The 19,955-nt window shown below is 39.1% G+C and overlaps 1 long non-coding RNA gene and 2 pseudogenes across 1 annotated transcript; 2 read left to right on the top strand and 1 right to left on the bottom strand.

Annotated features, from left to right (window-relative positions):
• Positions 1-529: 529 nt before the first annotated feature.
• On the top strand, positions 530-2,059 carry LOC121052743. The gene is made up of 2 exons (XR_005810092.1): positions 530-903; positions 1,555-2,059. It is a non-coding gene; the product is annotated as an uncharacterized LOC121052743 (long non-coding RNA).
• Positions 2,060-3,943: 1,884 nt separating this feature from the next.
• Positions 3,944-8,661, bottom strand: LOC112195885 (annotated as a pseudogene).
• An 8,510-nt stretch (positions 8,662-17,171) lies between these two features.
• LOC112198838 overlaps positions 17,172-19,955 on the top strand; it is an 88,073-nt pseudogene continuing 85,289 nt past the window's right edge.

Here is a 19,955-nt window from a genome sequence, read left to right as displayed (position 1 = left end):
TACTTTCATTTTGAACTGGTTTAACAACACTGTGAAAGGAAGAGTAACATATTCATACTATTGTCAAACCAACAGCTAGTTAAAAGCGTGCATATATAAAACCATAACACTATCAAATTAACAACATAAGGTCCTAGTAGACAATAGCTATTAAACTGATTCAATCATAAGCCTTACCTATTACCCCCATTTACCAATAGCTTAGGGTGCAAATTGATTACATTATGTTTAACAATCTGGAAATTTTGGTAAAATGATGAGAGAAACATATCATAACCAGAGATGCAGAATATGAAGTTAAAGGGAATTACATAAACAGAGACAAAAATAAAAAATAAATCAAGGGTCAATGATAAAAAATGTCATTTTGAAGTGTTTTATTATAATATAGATAACACAAATATCTCCATGATAATTAAAGTCACCTCTTTATAACCTACCACTACAGTTAAACTTAATTACAAAAATTGCCACCCGTATCTCTCTCTCAATCAATTTCAGAATATAAACCCCCCCCCCAAAAAAAAGTGATCCTCCGACCTCCACCACCTCCTAACAAAGCCTCGATAGGTCACCTACATGCCTTGACCTGGCGATAAAGCTCCACGTGTGGTATGATCTCTGGTGACTAAATCGAATCGCTTGTCACGAACGCCGTCACGCCTCTTGAATTCTTGCTCCGACGACGCAAAGGTAGTCTTCACTGCTATGATTGTCAGAGGCGAGCTCGGGCGAGCATAAATGGCTATAGATCAGGCGAGCTCGGGGCTCCAATACCCTGAGTGGTTCTACATGGCGGCCTCCTATGCCAGTTTCGACGGATCTCCTGGCTCCTCCTCTAAATCCGTTCGCGCCAAGTTCAACTCTGAGTCCGCTCTCATCCTCTACGCTCTCTATAAGCAGGTACTACTCGATCGCAATTGCATTAGAAATGTCAATGTGGACTGTAATGTGATCCTAATTCTGTTAATTTTGGCTTCAAAAATTGGTTCTGTGGTGGTTTTGACTTGTGTTGTGGATTACTTTTGAATTTTGATGCTCAATTATGATTTTATTTTTTTTCGTGCTTACTCTGTGTAATTGTTTATTGTGTGTGATTTTAAGTAGATCTGGAAAATATTTACATTGTACTTAGGCATTGCACTATCTGAAATGTATATATAAAGTGAAGTTGCTCATTGGTTGCTTTTGGGTCTTTGACGGAGGATTCATGTCTTGAAGTAGTCTAGCAAATGTATTGGGTTTGCCACCACATTCATACTTATAAGAAAACCTAAGTAGCTTCGCAAAATCTGATTATATCTTTCTCCGATTCATAATTAAGAGGGCAATAGTGTCCCCTGCAGTTAGAGTTGTTTTTAATCAATTTGTGTCCTTAGACTTCTGATTCATATCTGTTAAAGTATGGATTTTGAATTTGTTTTTGAGATTGTGAACTTTTGGAGCCGAAGTAAAGCTCCTATATTTTAACATCATTGCAGATATTAGATGTTTCAGGAATGGAAAAGTCTACATTTTGAGTCATAATCAAAATAATAATCATGATGTTTTCAGTGATAGTGTTTTGGCAACCATGGTGAAAAGCAAATTGATGGATCCGTTTTACGGCTTGGTAAATGAATATCAATCATAGATATTGTTGATTCAGGGAGGCAATGGTGCACATTCTGGTACTTTTAAGACCTTTTAGTGTAAGCTGGTACGTGATACATATAAATGATAAAATGCACTTCGAGGTTGTCTTGAAATTATTTCTCAGTAGATTGAAAGATTACTGTCGATGTTAATCTTTAGTTTCCTTGGTATTGTGGTTAGGAATAATATTGTCTAAACACTTGGCCCTTTTGCAGTCAGGTACTCAGCACCTAGATTTGAATTTCCTTAGAATTAATTACTATGTAGAGGTATATTTAAATGGGCACAAAAAGGTCCTTCCAAGAGGGATGTTTCGAAGGCATTCTCTAGATGTCACTGATATAGTACATGACAGTGAAAATATGCTTGCTGTTGTTGTTTACCCCAGATCATTGTGGTTATATTTTATTTTGTTTAATGCACTTATGGGAGGTTGTCCTAATTGAAAAAAGTGTTGTGGTTGTACTTGGACTAAAATCACTTGAAATCTTCTTAAAATCACAATAAAATCTTCTTACTAATGATTGAGCATATATTTTTGTCTTATGCTTGAATTCATTGTCAAAAAAATACGTGGGAAGTTTAAGTGCCTTAAGTTACTAACCATGTCACTGGCCAAATTACTGGCTATGTCACAGTCATAACCATATCACTGATCATGTAACTGTCAGAGTCACTATCAATCCCATGTCATTTGCTAAGTTTGCTAAGGCACTGGCCAAGTTACTGGTCATGTAACTTGCAAACTCAATGCCAACCTTCTTATTTTAAAAATGGAACAAGAACATGTCAAGTCACTGGCTAATCATTGTTATATTCATGTCATTGACCATATTACATTGCAAATCCTTAACCATGTCACTGTTATACAAGTCACTGACATATTTTGAAATTTTCAAGTCATAGTTATATCTAGGTCACTGGCCAGGTAATTGTTAACTTCAAGTCACTGGCCATGCCACATTGTCATTGTTCATGTCACTGACCAAATCACTGTCAATAACATGTCACTTGTTGAGCAAGAAAAAAAATTGCATGAGAAGTAATTCCTTAAAAGCGAATATGTTTGAGGAGAAATCCTCTTAAGACCAATATGAGTGATGAGTAATCTCCTCAAGGAAAATCTAGGTGAGAAGATATCTCCTCAAGGAAAATTTCAGTGAGGAGTAAAGAAATTTCCTAAAGGCTAATCTATGTGAGAATAAATCCCCTCAAGGCTAATATGGGTGAGGAGTAATCTCCTCAAGGAAAATCTGAGTGAGGAGATATTCCCTCAAGGAAAATTTGGGTGAGGAGTAAAGTAATTAATTTCCTTCAGGCCAATATGAGTGAGGAGAAATCACCTCAAGGCCTATATGGGTGAGAAGTAATCCCCTCGAGGTGAATCTAGGTGAGTAGAAATCTCCTCGAAAAGAATCTGGTTGAGGAGCAAGAATTGAACCATATCACTGTTAATCCTTAGCCAAGTCTTTGGCTAATCATGTAACTGACCATGTCACTTATAATCAGGTTTATGAACCATTCGTTTGAAGGCAATGATTTCTTATTCTAGGTCCCCATACAGAGGATTTCTTAATCTTTACAAGCAATATGCCTTTTAATTTACTGATGATAGCTTTCTTCTAGGTTATGCCACTGTAATACACGTCACTGACTAAGTCACTAACCAAGTCACATTACATGTTGACCACGTCACTGTTATACACATATCACTAACTAAGTCACTGGCCAATAAAGTCATTTGCTGAGCCAAATCCCTAGTCAGTGAGGTCACTGGCCAAATCATTGTTAACCTCAAGTCACTGTCAGTGACTTGGCTACTGACAGTTACTTGGTTAGTGACATGGTCAGTTACTTGGTTACTGACATGTAATTAACAGTGACTTGACTATTAACTTGTGACTTAGCTATTGACAGTTACTTGGTTAGTGACATGGTCAGTTACTTAGTTAGTGAAATATGATTAACAGTGACTTGGCTATTAACTTGTGACTTGGCTACTGACAGTTACTTGGTTAGTGACATGGTAAGTGACATGATCAGTTACTTAGTTAGTGACATGATCAGTTACTTATTTAGTAACTGATCACCTCACATGAGAAAAGACTCATATAGATTGACAGTATGAGGTACAGAAAAATGAGTGGAATAGGAAAGATTTGATAGCTGCTAGGCAAGTCACTTAACAGTGACTTGGCCATGAGAAAAGACTCATATAGATTGACAGTATGAGGTACAGAAAAATGAGTGGAAGAATAAAGATTTGATAGCTGCTAGGCAAGTATTGACATTCTATGAGAGGTCAACATTACTGAACACTATTCATTATTACATATTGAAAAAGAATGGGTGGAATAGGAAGCTCCTGATAACCACACAAATTATAGTTACTCAAGTAACTCCATGGTGAAGGATGATGCAAATATTGGTGTACTGGGATCCAAAGCTGGGATCACTTGCTTAGAGCAAAAAAATGTAATTAGTTAGGCCAAGTCCCTTAGTGAAGTCACTGATAACCTCAAGTCACTGATTATGTCACTGTGAATCCCTAGCCAATTCACTATTGACATCAAGTCACTGGTTTTATCACTGACCAAGTTACTGATCATGTAACTGTCAAAGTCACTGACCGAGTCACTGTCAATCACATGACACAACTTAATAAATGAAGTTGTTTTCAAATTCTAAACACAACTTTAAACAAGAACAACCTTTTTTTACAACTCAAAATGGAACCAAACTTCATTCATTGGATACCTAAACTGTTACAGAGAGATGACAAAGGGAAAGGAAGGTGGCATTCTGCTCTTTCGAACTAATCATTAGAATAATATAATGACTATCTTCTTTTGTTTTTTCTTCCTAAGAAACCATGTTAGCTACACAGGTCCTGCAGCTATTAATAGACTAGCCAGTCCAACAACTCTACCATCTGAACTTGCCAAAGAGACGCTCATGCCACCTCACCTACTCTTTGTTCCTTCATTCTCAGTTGGCATATATGATCCAGACAATGAAAGTATCTCAAATCAGCCCTGTAAATAACATTTCAAGTAAATCATTTCAGCCTAGTCAAAAACTTGAAAGTTAAAATCGAGTTGAGACAAAAATACAGAAGTTATATATAAAAACAGTGAGATGCAATAATGTACTATCTTCTACTTGCCAGAGTTGATCCATTTTTCGCAGTAATGTTGATATCTCCTATTTATCTCCTATTTACTAATACAAGAACATTTAAACAGAAAAACTATATTATATGCACAACAGTAAATACAAGAGTAGAAATCAGAATACTTTGCAACTAAGAAGTTACATGATGCATTAACTTCATATGTTAAAAATTACACAAACACTCGCAAAGGACGGAAGGCCGTACCTCATATGTTAAAAGTACCTCCAGAAGTACTGGGCTGTCGAAGTGTGACATTTGATATGGTACCATTTGCAGAAAGTATGCAAATACCATGAGATCCTTGTTGAGAGAATGTCATAATCTTCATCGTGACATCTTGCATAGAACAAAAGACACATCAGAAATCAAGTATAGCATAGATCAAATCACCAAATATTTAACGCATATGCTTAAGATATCTTGAGATATGGGACCTGAATCAACTTTCCTTTCCTTTTTTCTCTTTTTCTTTTTGCTCGTTATTAAAACTGATTTCCCATAGAATCCATACTTTAAGATGATAACTTACATTATCCATTGGGTATTGTCTTGGTGATTTATACAGAAGAAACCCCATACTTGATTTACAATGGAAGTATACCATTAGGCCTCCAGAAAGCTGGGTGTACTAATAAATTTGTATTCATAAACACTTCAGTCTCAAACAAACAAGCAAGTTCTCAAAAAGAGAGAGTAGATTATCATCCAAAAACCGGGAACAATTCAAACTATTAATACAGACAGAGACATGGAAATCCTCAACTAGTAAATCACTAGGCTAACAAGTTAATAACCAAGCAACTCAATACCATTGGGAATCAATTCATTATATTTGTATTCCAACCAATTCTAGCCAATGCAAGAAAACAACATCAACCGGAAAACTAAACAAATAATCGGTTCAACTGGGCACATTGATACTGCTAAGTTTAGATAGTCACAGACAATGTACTCCAACATAACCAAGCAAGGAATGATGACATCAATAAGACTCGGTACCACTGGGAATCAATTCATTATATTTGTATTCCAACCAATTCTAGCCAGTGCAAGAAAACAATATCAACCGGAAAACTAAACAATTAATCGGTTCAACTGGGCACTACTTTGACAGTAAAGAATCTTTATACAACTAGAGAAATAATGCAACAAGTACAGAACCCCTCGTTCCAGAATCTATATTGATATCTAATTACAAACTTCACGGACAACAAAACCATCATTTCTATTCCCATACCACAAAACTAAGCATTTCAAGCTATTTTGCTAGAACTTAATTCCTCATGACAAAACCAAAACAACTGTCCAAAGGTCACAAAATCCTCACCAATATATACAAGCAGAATAACTTTAACATTCAAGGCAGCTATACATACACTTCCATTACAGTCCTAAATAATTCATATTCATTCAATCACTGAAACATATTTAAATGAAAGAATAAATGATCAAGAGATCCACACCTTGACACAAATATGGAAATAGAAGGCTTACTAATTCCAGAAGCTCCGCCAGTGACGAGAGCTGAGAGACCTGGTTTCAACTCCATTTCTTCAGAAATTGAAGAACGAAGGTGATGCTGACGAAGATGATGATGATTCTCTCCTCCAAGCATGTTATGAAGATCCACAACTCTCTTATACCGCATTGGAAGTGAATGATACATTGCCTGACACAGAAAACAAAATTAGTCTACAAAATTTTGTTCCCACTCGTCAATTTCATCAAAAGAGCAAACAAATCTGAAGCACTATGCGCAAATTTGTATGATAATTGAACGAAAACGACTCCGATTTACACAGATGAACTGGAATTTTCAAAACAAGTACAGAAAATAGATTCAATCTACAATCACAGTCACTGCAAAAAACTAGGGAGAATTGAGAAGATAATCAAACTCGTTGGTAAGGAGATCATCGTAGAGCCTCATGTGCTCGTTTGGCTCTGATCTCTGGAGACTCAATCGTCGAAGACTCGCCGGATTGCTGGCACCGCTTCAAGAACTAGCTCACTGATCCCAAGAACGAGTCATTCTTTGCCATTGACACTCGAGAGAGGATGTCAGTGTCTTCGTGGAGGAGGAGAAGAATATAGGGAGAGAATTGGGTTGAAGGGCAGAATCAGAATCAAAAAAATTATAAACTGAATTTTTTTAACATCACCTTATTATTAATAGGGACTAAATTAATATTACTAACAATTCATAATGGACCTTTTTATCAAGTGGGAAATTAGATATCATTTTTATCATTTCACACTCTAATGTAACATTTTCCATCATTTCCCTATAAATCAAACTCTAAGAGAATAACTTTATCAAAGAAAAACAGAACAATCAAAATATGCAGATGCATACCAATTACAAATCTGTCACCTCATAACTCAAATAGTTCCATGCCTTTTGTTTAACTTGTGATATATGCAACCGGTTCAACTCCAGTTAATTAAGCATAGGCTGCAAAACACCAAATACATCAACTCTTACTGTTGCCGCTCATATCTGCATATAAGCCTCAGAAAGAACAACAACTTAAGGAAGGGTATCGGAAACAATAAGATGCTGTATCTCATACCATAAATTGTCTGACTTTCTCTGCACAGATGCTCTATAAGAACCCTCATCAGGTTTACTATCACGAACAACATTACCTATCAAATCATACATAGAACCAATCTCCCAATCTCTTCCGGCCATGGCAAAGGCATGCAGTCTCTCAATTCAAGGTTCCTCACAGGAAAGTCCACTAAAGTAGGATTCTTCTCCACCTTCTCGAAGAACTTGTTCTTTATAAATCGGTGCATATTGAGAATAAGACACTGGGGTAATCTGGTGACTCTATACCTCATCCTTGCTATCTGAGGCCAGAACACTCCAGTAAAATTAAGTGTCACCATCAAATTTCCTCAAAACATTAGACAGCCGGACCTGCGGTATGATGTTTCTCTCCATCACATCCACGAAAAGAGGCGGCGGCGGCAAATCCAATCCAAGCAGTAAGAAAGGCATTCTATAAGTTTCGGCTCTGCCATTCCTCTCCTTCACAACCTCTAGCTCCCCCTGAAAGCACTCATGGATGATTCAATTAATGTTGCCATTTTTCTTTGAATGAGTTTTAATCAAATCCTCATGAATTGCATTGAGCAGCCATGACATGAACTCAATTGGATCAGAGTATCAGACTGCAACCCCACTCCACGCCGCTTCTTACTAGCTTCCATAACCGCCTGCAGAAAGTCATGCTGGCTCACAGGTCCTTTGAAGCTTCTCCCATTCCATATCTTCCTTGTGAGCTCCCCGAATTGATGAAGAAGCCGAGACTTGCAACTTTCATAGTTCTTAGCAAGGAGGAAGTTTCGTAGAGGCGCAACCCTCATCAAACTTTGAACAGTGGCATTCACGAAATCAGTCTTCTCCATAAAATTATTCACCCCCACCATTCCAGGAATGTAATCAGAACCGTCCATTGCCCTAGAACTCTGCTTGTTTTTATCAATCTGCTTAACTTGTTTCTCACTAAACCTAGGGTTTAGAACATATCGAATGTCTTCCAATGATGGATCGTTGATTTCGTATCCATCAGGAAGGCAATAGGACTTTTCAATTACGAGATTGATGTAAACATGGTGCCCTAATTCGAGGCTACGAGAATAAGCATGAGAGTTTCTTCCTCTTCCTTGATAATTTTGTCTCACAAGCTAAACAGGCGTATACGTTCAAGTTTGATCGTGACAGAGAGCAAAACTTCTAGAAATCAAAATCCAAAACCTGGCGGTTAACGGAATCCAGATATGGACAATCCCTTTCCTTACACCAATTTGGCGGCTGCATCATCTTATCTGGTCGTCCTCACTAGAGCACTCATATGAGTGCTCGTTCAGTGTAGGCCTCTTTGGCCCTTTGGCAAGAGGATCCTCTCCTAAGCTATTTCCTTCCTAACCTGCCTAATCTTTTGATAACAAAGCGACATGTGTGTATAACAACATCCAACGGCATACATTAATTTTCATAAATATTTATTTATTATTATTTTTTTAATCCTTGCTGAGGCAAAAAACAAATCAGACACCTCTCTCTCGAGCTCTCTCTTCCCTTCCCCTTTTTTGTTTCTTCTTTGCCAGTTTTCCAGATCTTGTGTCTCCCTCATGAATGCAATTTTTTACGCTTCAAATCTTCAATTCCATCTATTCTCAAAACAGAAATTCTTCAATTCCGTCATTCTTTGTTTCCATGATGGGTTCATGTTGATTGATTAAGAGGAGAAGAAAAGGAGGAATTTGGGTTTGAGCTGAATCTGAGTTTATATAATAAGATCATGGCTGCTAAATGTCACTCTTCCTTTGCTTGATACTCTTCTTCCTCCCTCATGCCTCAATTCATCTCGCCCTCAAATTTCTCTTCGGCATAGTATGAAGGAGCCTGCCGTGTTCTCTGTCTCAAATTGCTTTTAAATTGAGATAGGATTATGACTGTTCCCACCTCTAATTTTCAATGAAAGACAATTAAGGATATGGGTATTGCTATATTTGAATATAATTCATGGGATTTTGTAAAATTTGGGTAGAAGAAGAAGAAGAAGAAGAACTGGAGAGAGAGAGAAACTTCAGGCGTAAAGGAAGAGAAGAATAGGACGGACTAAAAAATGAAAATTGTTGTAGACCATTAGATTCACTATAGCCACGTGTTAAAATCCAATGAAAAGGTTAGGCAGGTTAGGAGGGGAATAACTTAGGAGAGGATCCTCTCCCAAATCAAAATTTGTTTTTAGGTACAAAACGCATTTTAGGTACATGACTATTGGCTACTTGATAGTTGATACAAAGCCCAAATATTTTTGGATCAGATTTTACTCACATTTTATAAAAAATATTGAAACCTGTCATCTTCTGAAAAAATTATTGTCATCTTATTGTCATTTCTTAAAAAACTACTATTGACGAATCAAAAATCTATTTTGGTAAACCAAAAAACTACAGTCCAAATTCAAAAGCTACAGGCCATTTTCAGGGCAAACGAGATCTGACCGGATCACTGCCATTCGGCCACCTTTCAACCACGGACAATGCAGTTGTGTTCCTCTCATCAGCTTGAGTCCACCCATACTCATAAAATGTTCATTCGATCAACTATGATGACATATCGAGCCTCATAAGCTCATAATTCTTTGACAGTTTCACTGTGTTTCAGTGACTCTGATCAATTTTTATACTAATATGAAAATTGATCATCTCATCATAATCTACATATCTCTTGCCCTGTGTCTATTATAAGGAGTTATGTAAGGGCTTTTTTGGTTGTGCTTAAAAGCTTGCAAAAATGATTTACTTACAGTGAGTGATGATTCTTTCTGACTCTCAATGGTTATTATTAATCTTGCTAAATTTTCAATAGATTGACATATTCTCTACAAAAAAAAAAAAATTAGTAAATAATCTTCTTTTCACCCCAACCTATGATGCTCATTTGGTGTCGGTTGTTCCAAATAACCAACAAACCACACAGCTCACCAATACTATGAAAAACAAATAAATTTTTTTGCTTATTACAGGGATTTGGGCCTTTTTTAATTTGTTATTGTTACCTCTCAACCTTTACCTATTTGGGCCTCATCAATGAATGGGTTCGGAGGTCGGGTCGCCGAAATCGCTCCTCTTCCCTAAACCCTAAACCCTCTCTGTATCTTCTCCCTCTTTCTCCCTCGGCGTCTCCTCAATTTGTCCTTCCAAAACTTCCCGAAGAATCCTAAGCATTACCAAGAACCAAAGAGAATATGGGAATCTTCGAACCCTTCAGAGCAATCGGCTACACCACCACCCCCGTCCCCTTCTCCGTTCAGCGCCTCGGCACCGAACTGACCGAAGCCTTCGTCACCGAACTGACCGAAGCCTTCGTCACCGTTAGCGTCGGCAAAGCCTTCCAAATTTACAATGTAATCTTTCACTCCCTATTGTAAATTTTCAATTTTGATTCTGATTAAATACTCATACTTTTATGCTCTCCATGGTTGCAGTGCGCAAAGCTGTTATGATAGTCTACTAAAATGATAGTCTTCCTCTACTAAAGTCTGGTGTTGACTAGGAATAGTCTTTCTTGTTATTTGTTTATTTCATTTACTGTTTAAACGCATCGTTTTATCGTTGAGGAGTATTGTTACTTCACGTGATGATGGTCACCTGTGTCCAAGTGACACGTGTCAGTCATGTTGACGTTATCAGCTATATAGCTGACCCTCTGTAATGACTCTCTCAGGCTTGATAATACAATTTTCCATTTTCTTTCAATTTCCTCTTACAATTTCTACTTACTTTTCCTGAATCCCAGAAGTTAGGGCTTCAATCCTAACAATTTGGTATCAGAGCCCTCGATCGGGAGGGATAGTGAAGCTTAAGGGGGGTGGAGGCGCTGCGGCTCAACCTCACAGCTCCGGTGAACTTACCAGTGTGGAGTTTGATCTCCAGGTCCATAAAGATGAAACAACGGCCAAGTTTTGCGCTCTACAAGATTCGGTAGCTACTCTGCGTTCCAAGATCCTCGAAGAACTCAGATCCATGAGAGCGGAGGCTAAGACTATGCGAACCCAGCAAGGTTCACCTCATTTGAACGTTGGCTCCATTCAAATCCTAGTTGGGTTTGCAGGGGGTAATTCTATGGGGACCTCGGCCTCATCAATTATGGCTATGTCGGCATCAATTCAAATTGAGGAAGGGGGTAGCACATCTAAACCCAATTCCTCTAGCTCCAGTTTTCCCTTAAATTTAAATGATAATGATGTGATTTTGGGGTTTGCTAGTGAAAACTATTCGGAAATGATTAAGGCTACCAATGTTATGCAAACAACTAGTGTGGTTATGTGTGGATCTGATGCTGCTAATAAATTGGGTCTTAAAGTTGTTGGATGCCTGGGCTCTACCAGGACATCCTCTCATGGACAAAATAAATTTTTGCAGCACACTAGTTTTGAATCACAGCCCTTTAACCAGATCTCTGGATCCTGCAACACCTCGTTGAATGGCTTGAATGCATGTGCATATGGATTTGCTCCAACTTCGCACTATAGCTACACTGACCCATTTGTCATGCACTATTCAGGACCCTACCAATACACCCCAATTGATTGTACATCAAATATACAACCTACCCTACCATTTGATGTGCCTTCCTACTTGAATGCAAAACTTTTTCAACAGTCAATGTTAGCCAAAACCATTATCAGCCTTATATTCATTCTCACATGGTGGGCTCATCCACCCCACAAACTAGTCTTGTCACACAGATGGGACACTTGAATGGACCTCAGCACCCATACTGGCATTACCCGGCACAACACCACCCACCACATGATCCTAGCTTACCTACCATGCGTCAAATGAAGCTAGAGTTCTGTACCTTCAGTGGTGGTGACCCAGTTGAGTGGCTCAATAAAGTTGAGCAGTTTTTTGAATTTTACCAGATTCCTGAGGAGAAAAAGTTAGCCATTGCCACAATGCACCTTACAGAGAGAGCTTCTGACAGGTGGTATATGTTTAGGCATGAGTTTCCACCTACTTGGCTGGGCCTAGCTGATTTATTAATGAGAGAGTTTAGTTGTCACAATGTGCTTGACTATCAGGCAGCTTTAGCCAGGATGTCCCAAACTGGAAGTGTTGAGCAATACAAAGAGCAATTCACAAGGCTTTCAAGGAGAGCTCCTGGATTTTCACAACAGGTATTGTTATCATGCTTCTTGGGAGGTTTGAAAAGTGAAATCAGAGTTGATGTGAAAGCACAGAAGCCTAAATCATTGTATGAAGCGTGCGAGTTGGCTAAGATATATGAAGAGAGAGAAGCAAGCCAAAGAAACCAAAATAAGTCCAACAGTAGTGGCAGGCCATTTTCAGCTATCCAAACTAGTCAGTTTAGTAAAGCAACTCTTGCAGCAGGTAGTAGCCAAGCAGGGAGGGGTCAACCAAGCCACATCAGGCCTGCCATGATACAAAACCTTGTAGCTCCCAACATGGGAAAACTCAACAATGGTAACAGGAGGCTTTCTCAAGCAGAGTACCAAGAGAGAAGAGCTAGGAATCAGTGTTTTTTCTGTGAAGAATTGTTTAGGCCGGGGCATAATTGCAGGAAAGGTCAACTCATAGTCATTGAGGTGGTACAGGATGAGGCTGATCAACCAGCCTTGACTGATAATGAAGGAGTAGAGGGGGCTACACATGAAGAGGAAATTCCAGAACCTGAAATACAGTTACAAATCTTGGGTGAACATAATACCTCAGACACAATGCAGTTAAAGGGTGTGTTTAACGACAAACAAGTGCATGTCCTGATTGATACTGGAGCCTCGCACAATTTTATTCATCCTTCCCTGCTCAAGAAGTTCAAGGCAAAAATTGTTGATATTAAACCTTTAAAAGTAAGACTGGCAAGTGGGGCTTTAATGCAGACAAAGGGGCAGGTAACAGTGGCTATGAAATTACAACAATTTACATTTTTAGCTGATTTTTACATTTTACCAATTTCAGGCTGTGAGGTGGTATTAGGAGCGTCCTGGCTTAGAACATTGGGGGATATCACCTGGAATTTTGAAACAATGAAGATGCAGTTCTATCATGAACAAGTGAAGTACACCCTGCAAGGGGAAACTAAGTCTCAAGCTTCTATAATCAGCTGCAAATCAATGACAAGACTTCTCAAAAAGGAAAAAGAAGCAGTGATGGTACAATTGTGCCCCATTACAACAAGGAACAAAACAGCTGAGACCCATCCTAAAATACAGCAACTGTTGCAGCAGTTTGTAGAAGTATTTTAGTCCCCCACATCTCTCCCTCCTGCAAGGGCACAAGACCACAGGATTGAGCTATCACCTAACACCACAGCCATCAATGTCAGACCATATCGGTACCCTCACTTCCAAAAGTCAGAAATTGAAAAGATTGTGCAGGAAATGTTGGAAAATGAGATTATCAGGTCAAGTAAGGGCGAGTTTGGCCCCGAGGTGATTAATTTAAAATCAGCTTTAGCTGTGCTGTGAGAATAATCAGCTGTGAAATTAAGTAGCTGGGTGTTTGGTAAATTGTGCTTTTAAAAGTGCTGTGAGTACAAAAGCAGTGTTTAAGTGTTTGGTAAACTTTAGTATAAAAGTGTTGTGAGTTTAGAAAATGACCAAAAAGGACATAATGTTAAAATGGTGTTACTTATATATATTTTAAGAAATAATAACATTTTTTGTGTTTATAAGTTATACTCTACTCATTCATTTATCGTGACTTTATGAAGTTCTGGGAAATTTTCGGAGAATTTTTCGAATACTCAGACCATTTATCATGACTTTCCGAAGTTCTGGAGTTTTGAAAATTTATTTAAGGAAATGGAAATCAAGTGGCGCGATCTCAGCCGTCAATTTCCTCCACCATCCAATCTGGTCCGTTGATTTGGATTTAAAAGGAAAGGAAACAGACCAGATTGGGCCACAAAGCTCGAGAGAGGGAGCTTGTTCTGACCCGAATGGAGGCCGTCGACCCCGAAGAGAAGCCAGACCGGAACTTTCACCTCCGCCCACCCCACGACGGCGCACGGGCACCATCTTCTTCGTCTCCTTGTACCCATCACGCCTATGGTCTTTGATCGTCCATGCACCGGACGACGAAGAAGAATCGATGGTGAGAAGGTCCGACTGCTCCGGCGAGTGTCAGCGAATTCCGGCGACTCCAGCCACCGATTGGCTTGCATGTGGTATGAAACCTCATCCTCTCGTCATGGTCTACATGCCTGTGTGATTAGTTTCAAAATTCGATTAGGTTCTGATGATTTTCGTTTTTGGGAATTCTCGGCTCCGTCGCGGTTCCTCGACTCCGGCGAATTTTCCGGCTCTTCTCAGCTTAGTCCTGGCTTCGTTGCATCTGTAGAAGAAAGCTGACCATGATTGGAGTTGGAAGTCACGAACTTGCTGGGTTGTAGGCATTGAACCCTCTGTCCATCTTCAAACCAGTTTCGGCAGTGTTGGGAAACTGAGTTCGGGGCTGGAATATGGATGAGGTCAATATAGGTAAATGATCTCAACTTCTGAAATCTCTTAATCTAAAGCATCACTTTTGCAACTTGTGGATTATAACATTGGGAAGTGGGAGATTGAATTATAATCCATAATCTCTTGTTTTACCAAACACCTCATCCAGCTTAAATTACTGAATAAGCAGCTTAAGCTGCTTAGACCTCGGGGCCAAACTGGGCCTAACTCTCCCTTCTCCTCTCCTGTACTACTCGTCAAGAAAAAAGATGGAACATGGAGGATGTGTGTGGACTATAGATCTTTGAATTCAGCTACAATTAAAGATAAATACCCAATCCCTGTTGTTGATGAGTTGATACATGAGGTGCATGGGGCAACCATTTATACCAAATTGGATTTGAGGTCTGGTTACCATCAAATCAGGATGTCTGAAAGAGATATTCATAAAACTGCATTCAGAACACATTCAGGCCATTATGAGTTCTTGGTGATGCCTTTTGGCCTGACCAATGCTCCGTCTACTTTTCAATCTGTCATGAATGATATTTTGAGAGATTACTTGAGGAAGTTTGTTATGGTATTCTTTGATGACATTCTGATCTATAGCTCTACACTGGAAGAACACTTGAGTCACCTACAAGCAGTTTTTGAAAGGCTTCAGCAAAATTCTTTGAAGGTGAAGGAAAGCAAGTGCTCTTTTGGGGTAGAACAGGTTGAGTATTTGGGACATGTTATAAGTTCCAAGGGAGTGGCTGTGGATCCCACTAAAATTGAATGTATCAAGAATTGGTCAAAACCACAAACTCTGAATGGTTTGAGAGGTTTTCTTGGCCTAGTAGGATATTACAGAAGGTATGTCAAACATTTTGGAGGAATTGCTAAGCCACTGACAGATATGCTAAAAAAAGATGGGTTCAAGTGGAGCCTTGAATCGGAAGCTGCCTTTGAACTATTGAAAAAAGCATTGGTATCCACTCCAGTCCTAGCCATCCCAGATTTTACTAAGGAATTTGTGGTGGAGTGTGATGCATCAGACAAAGGTATTGGAGCTGTCTTAGCCCAAGAAGGACATCCAATTGCTTATTTGAGCAAAGCCCTAGGACCAAGGCATTCAACTTTGTCAGTTTATGACAAGGAATTGTTAGCTGTGGTATTTGCAGTGCAGCATTGGAGACCATATTTGTTAGGCCAACACTTCAAAATTTATACCGATCACAGGACAATTGAGCATTTTCTGAAGCAAAGGATCACCACACCATCACAACAGAAGTGGCTGCTCAAATTGATGGGTTATGATTACTCAATATAGTACAAGGCAGGTAAAAACAATGCAGCACCCGATGCTCTCTCAAGGAAATTAGAACTGTCTGTTCTCACTGGAATCTCTCAACCCATCCATCAGTATGTTTTGGATATGCAATTGGCATGCACCAGAGATGATGAAGCTTCCAAAATTATTGTGAAACTTAAACAAGATGCAGGAGCTGTGAAGCATTACAGTTGGCACAATTCTCAGTTATACTATAAGGACAGAATTTATGTGCCAAAAGGTGAACAATGGAGACTGAAAATTATCAGTGAATTTCATGATGGAGTTATGGGGGGCCATGCAAGTAGGGCTAGGACGTACAAGAGGATCAACAGGACGTTTGCATGGCCAGGGATGCTAACAGACATCAAACAATTCATTGCAGCTTGTCATACTTGTCAAATACATCACTATGAAACAGTGAAACCTCCGGGTTTACTTCAACCTAACTCGATCCTAGATATGGCTTGGTCCGAAATCTCCATGGACTTCATTGATGGACTTCCCATTTCAGAAGGTAAAAGTGTGATTTGGGTTGTGATTGACAGGTTGACAAAATTTGCTCATTTCTTGCCATTAGCAGCACATCTATATACAGTAGCTTCTGTGGCCAAGTTGTTTGTGCAAGAAATATTCCGACTTCACGGGATGCCAAAGCATATTATTTCGGATAGAGATCCAGTTTTCTTAAGTCTTTTCTGGAAATCTTTCTTTGAGCTGCAGGGAACCAAGTTGGACAAATCATCAGCATATCATCCCCAAACTGATGGCCAAACTGAGAACCTAAATAGAACATTGGAGCAATATTTGAGGTGTGTGGTGGGGGAGAAGCCCCATAATTGGGTTCAAATTTTACCTTGGGCTGAATGGTGGTACAATTCAGCTCATCACTCAGCCATTCAAATGACTCCCTTCCAAGCTTTATATGGGTACCCCCCCTCCATCGATCACTCCTTATTTGCCAGGCTCAACTGCAGTAGCTCAAGTGGATCAACAACTCAAGGATAGAGATGTGCTACTGGCTACTCTCAAAAGGAATCTGCAGCTAGCTCAATCCAGGATGAAAACCTTCTATGACAGGAAGCACACTGAGAGAGAGTTTTGTGTGGGAGACTTTGTCTACCTCAAACTGCAACCTTACAGGCAAAACTCCATGGATAAGAGTGCCTTTCACAAGCTCTCCCAGAAGTATTATGGCCCGTTTGAGATATTGGAAAGAGTTGGGAAAGTGGCCTACAAACTCAGGCTACCATCAACTGCCAAAATCCATAATGTTTTTCACGTTGCATTGCTGAAGAAAAAAATTGGCCAAGCTGCTGTTGTTGCTGCACAACTGCCCCACATCTTTGACCCTGAGAATCCTAAATGGGAACCCGCTGCCATCTTGCAACGCAGAATTTACAAGAAAAAGGGAGCAGTTGCCACTCAATGGCTCATACAGTGGCAAGGAACCTCCCCTGAGGAAGCTACATGGGAGGATGCAGAGGAAATGCTTCTCAGGTACCCCACTTTGATCTGTGACTCATCCTTGGGGACACGCACCAGTGTGAATGCTGATCAAGCATCCCATCAGCCACCTTCACAGGCAGAACCACAGAACTTGAGGACAAGTTCTATTTGAAGGCGGGTCCATTGTTATGATAGTCTACTAAAATGATAGTCTTCCTCTACTAAAGTCTGGTGTTGACTAGGAATAGTCTTTCTTGTTATTTGTTTATTTCATTTACTGTTTAAACGCATCGTTTTATCGTTGAGGAGTATTGTTGCTTCACGTGATGATGGTCACCTGTGTCCGAGTGACACGTGTCAGTCATGTTGACGTTATTAGCTATTTCTACTTACTTTTCCTGAATCGCAGAAGTTAGGGCTTCAATCCTAACAAAAGCCCACTCTGGTCCTCGTTGGTGAGTCCCTTTCTCTTGTTTTGGTTTTCGAGTTTCTAAATTTTCAAGCTTTATAACAAAGGAGAATACTTTTTTGTGTTGTTAGATGAAACTTGACTGCGTTTTGCTGTGGTTTTAGGGTGTTTTGATCAAGTTTGTGTGGTTATGTGAACTCTTTTTGCTTTCATTTCTGAAGGTCCGCAATTGCTGAAGAAGATTCGAGCTCTTGCTTCGTACCGGGACTACACATTCGCTGCATATGGGACTGATATAGCTGTTTTTAAGCGATCTCATCAGGTTGGCTAGCAACTCCTTTTCTGTGAGTGTGTTTGGATAGGGAGGACTGTGACTAAATTAATCTCCTTGCGCTAAATCGTTGCATTCTCAAGCTAACCAACAGTAGATGACATATTATATGAGGGTGACTGATGTGTTGTTTGTTTTGAAATCAATTTAGAGTAAACGCTTGAGAAGATCATTGTGTTGCTATCGACTTTGGCAGTGATTGTAATCCGGTATAGTGGAGATAGTGGTGTGAGAACCAATGGCCTATATTGTCACTCTGTGACTTCTTATTATAGATCTGCTATTATGTAGATGGAATTTTGGAAATTTTAGGGAGTCATTTGCATTTGTTCTGTTGGAAACCTTGGACGGACGTAACTTCTTTATATGGACATTTACAGGTCGCTACGTGGAGCACCCATAATGCGAAGGTCAATTTGTTGCTATTGTTTGGAGAGCATTTCCTAAGTGTTGAAATTCAATACATTATTCTTATCTAGTTACTTTTTGTGATTAGGATCAACAAAGTCGAGAGTTTTCTCAACGTCATATAACAAAACGAGCTAAGAAACTCAGGGTGAAGGTATGACTGAGACCTATTATTAAATTAAATTTGTATTATTTATCTTTATTCTGTTCTTTAATTGTTATTATTGTAGTATGACAAATCATATGATGCATGCACTGAACTCAATAAAAGCACCTAAATTGGTTTAAAATTTCTTGTTTTTTTCTTGTAAAAATGAAATTTGTTTTTAAAGTCTTTTCTCTGACTGTACCTTGTAATTCAGCTATTTGGTTTGACTCCTGTTCATGTTGTATAATCATTTGTCTGAAATTAAAATTTTGTTTTATGCAATGCGCATGTAAATACAATCTCATTCAAATTGAATTTTAAATTGATAAGCTTAAGCATAGATCAGCATTGTCTGTGTTTCGTTTTTCACTTCACTTTTTCCCAAGGAAAGGATTCATTCTTATAATTATATGCTTCATGGACTTGGTATGCAGTCATTTGGATGGAAAGAAACGAAGGAGGGCGGGAGGGTTTGGAGAGGATAGTCTGGGGGAGGACTCAATTCTGGACTTCAGCTTCATTTTCTTATGACTGCAGGGAGAACTGCTTTTCTAACAATTTTTAAACTAGAATGCAACTTTATCTAATGCCTCGGATGTTCTGGGCTTTGGTTGTTTCTATTTTTGACATTTTGCCCAGTGTTTCTCAGTTGTGGCTTCTAAGCTTCTTTTCCACTGTTCTGTACCCTCTCTCTCTCTCTCTCTCTCTCTCTCTCTCTCTCATATTGAGCTATTTCTTTCTAATAAAAAACAAAGTTACCTGGACTAGGGATTTGGGTTGGATGTGGGTAGTTCTTTAAGTTATGAATTTGATTCCCTGCCTCCCCTTCCTCTTTTCTCTTATGTTTTTGCATCTTTCTGAAGTGTTTTACCGTTGTCAGTTCATACTGTTGACATGTATTCTTTGTAAGTGACATGATTGTTTAAATCTTTTTTTGCCACAGAGTATACTAGTCCATTTTCTAGAAACATACATAGTTCCCCCCTCCCCCTCTGTTTCTGGTTATGATCTGATAAACATGGTATTTAGTCAAGTTCTATTCCAAGTGTGGAATGCATGACTGCGAATTATGACTAAACTTTCTTTGGTATATGCATTG

The sequence above is a fragment of the Rosa chinensis genome, chromosome 4 (genome assembly GCF_002994745.2).
Source record: "Rosa chinensis cultivar Old Blush chromosome 4, RchiOBHm-V2, whole genome shotgun sequence".
Classification (NCBI taxonomy): Eukaryota; Viridiplantae; Streptophyta; class Magnoliopsida; order Rosales; family Rosaceae; genus Rosa; species Rosa chinensis.
This window is presented reverse-complemented; position numbering and strand designations above follow the sequence as displayed.